Source organism: Lactuca serriola, chromosome 6 (assembly GCF_051521515.1).
Source record: "Lactuca serriola cultivar US96UC23 chromosome 6, Lser_US96UC23_V15, whole genome shotgun sequence".
NCBI classification, from domain to species: Eukaryota; Viridiplantae; Streptophyta; class Magnoliopsida; order Asterales; family Asteraceae; genus Lactuca; species Lactuca serriola.
The window spans coordinates 9,659,517-9,662,710 of NC_136413.1; positions in this window are offsets into that span (position 1 = coordinate 9,659,517).

Sequence of the window (3,194 nt, forward strand, 5' to 3'; positions counted from 1 at the left end):
CTCAATATTCTTCTTTTGGTTTCATCATTGCTCTGAGTCTGCAGTCTAAAACAACACATTTAAAACAAAAACAACACAAATCAGTAAATTAAAAACTAAAAGTTGTTGTTGAATTAGGAAATATGGAATAACAGTTTTAGAATTAGAAAAATGTTCAAGTAATGAAGTCAATATTCAAGGATTCACTAAACTTACGAAATTCATAAATAAGAAAATTAGAAAGAACTGGGATTTTTAGAAATAAAAAACAAAACTCCATATTTCAGAAATTTGATTTCTACTTTTCCTGACAATAAAAAAACAAAACTCTGCTTACCAAGTCTCCAAAGAAACTTCAAAAATCTTGTCTCCATAAATCATTGAATTAACAACATTGCACTTATAAAATCAGATAAGATTTATAACACGTCTAAAAGAAGAAATCAAATTAGTTTTATAACACATCTAAAAGAAATCTGATGAGGGAGGAGATGGGATATTGATTTTTCTACCTTTTTTTTTATCTTCATGGTTGGAGGCTTGAAATCGAAGGCAGCCTTGAGTCATCATCTTCTCTAATCTACAGGGCACTGATATCAATTTATATATTTTAGTTTAATGCCAAACGAATATATCATATATATGCTATGTGTCCCCAATAAATTCAACCAACGCCCAACGGCTCAAGAACCGAAGCGATTCTCGTCTATCGTGTGAGCGTTGTTGGCGTGCCTCCGTCTCTCAGATCTAATGCCCACCCTAACTGATTAAAGATTACAAGCTTTGGGCCACGTTTTAGTTTGGGTTAAATATTTACATACTACAGGTAACAGGCCTAACTTGATGCCCCTTCCAAGGTTGCTGCCTTGGGCCTTTGCCCAACTTGCCCAGGTACCTGGGCCGGGCCTGAGTTAATTATCTAAGCCCCTTTGCTCTTATACAAGCGTAAGGTCATAAGTTGTACACAGTTGTACATATGCATCATTTTCTTATACCTGCATGAGAGAAAGAGGGCGTGCTTCGTCATTTTGGAACTTTCTGTTCTTTGTCTCTATCATAATCATATATATGGGGTTTGTATGTGTATACGTTAAGACAATTATTTTTGTTTCCATAGAGACGGTGATGGTTGGATAATTATTAGGAATGCGTGAGGCTGGGATGACGAGATTTGAATATCTCAGGTGGCAGAGATGGTGTTTGTGTGGATGATGTAGGCTGGGGATGGTTTCTTTGTTGTAGGGTTTATTCAAGCAAAAGAAAGAAGAGAAGAAAGAAGTGGAAAAAGAGCACAATCAATTTCTTTCAACATTGTGACCGACAGTTGACTAGGAAACTCCCTAAAAGGGCATAAATGCAAAAACTGAATCAAATATTTGGCTTTAATGAACACAAAAGAGGCCAAAGGTAAAACCGACAGTTTTTTGAAAATCTAAGGGCTTTTATGCCATTTGCCCTTTATTTTCTATGCACAGAACAAACATACCTACATATCAAAAATAGTGACCAAAATTTAAATCCAAAAATATATTATTCATAGACCAATTACTTTTTATTATGTAGGATAATTAAAATCATCTGTCCTGAGTAGGAGTAGGAGTAGGGATGAGCATAGGGATGAGTGTGGGATGGAACCGATACAGATCAGTATCGTTCCCAATTTCCCGAAAATCGAGTTTGATCGAAAGTGATTCTCAGGTACCGAACCGAATTAACATTACCGGTACCGGTAATGGTATCGGTTTTCGGTATTAGCACCGACACCGTACCGATGGTAAAGAATCCCAAATTTGTAATTATATAGTACCGAGTATTGTCCTATATTTTTAAATTCGATACGGTACCAATATGAAATCAAGATTTAATACTAAATGCTCATCTCTACCTCCGAGTATATGTTTTAACATGAATTACACAACAGTAAGTTTGAGTTTCAATTTATTTATATACTAGTTTATAACGTGAGAACTACGGTTACAAAATTAATTAAACATTCATAGTAAAAACTCACAGTTATTAATTTATTATTTTAAATAAATCATTTTGAATAAATTATTAATTGAGAGATATAACAATTTTTTAAGTTATTATAACTTCAAATTTAACATATAATTAGAAAATTTAAATTTGAGTTTTGAAGTAATTTGTCTAATATATCTTCGTAACACTTCACATTACTATTTACTATTTCTGAATAGTTGTATTAAAGTGATATTTGTCAAAAATACATTAAAGTTATTCTTTTATGGAGATTCTTCTTAATAAATTTTATTTATTTTATTATTTGTTTTATAAAGAAAATTGCTTTCGCTTCTTCCTTTTTTTACTTTTATTGGAAGACAAAATGAGAAGTTAATGTGCGAAATTATAAAAGGTTTGAGGTAAATTGAAGATGAGTAATGCCCGGGGCTAGCAGAGTACGTAGATATTGTAAAATACATATAATTTTATTTGGTTTCATATAAAAAGATAACAATTATAAAAACATTCCTACAATAAAAAATATGTATATATTTGGAAAAAGGTGATTCAAATGCGTAGAATGGAGAGACAATTCATGTGGGGCCATGTGTTAGTCTCAGCAACATTTATGGCGGGCAACGTGCGATTTGCAGACTTGCAGTGCCGTGCATACCATATTTCATCGGATCGGGTCATTTACTAATAACCCATTCTTTGTACGGTGTGCCATAAACTTAATTTACATGCATTTTGTTAATAAATAATGTTCAAAGTTTCTCGCTATATATTAATTTTATTAATTTTTAGGGGTTTTTTGTTATATATATATATATATATATATATATATATATATATATATATATATGATTGTGTGAATGTATGAATGATTGTGGGCCAATCATTTTACTTATTTTTAGAAAGTGATTAATACATATTATTGAATTAAATATAATTGAAAAATACCATCTAATTTAACTAGAAAAGTATTTTAGTCAATTAATATAGATTTAATAAAGGAAAATTGCATATTTTAAAGGATCATAGATTCTATTAATTTTAAAAATCCGATTTTACGAATTATAAGGTTTTTAATCCAGACATTCTGACAGAATACGTTTGAGTATGTTCAAAAATAAAAATATTCTTGAACCATAAAATAATAAAAATATTTTTGAACATATTTCTTGATCACGACTTTAAAAATTTCTTGTAGAATAACAAAATTTTCGAACCATCAATTGAAGAATTAAAGC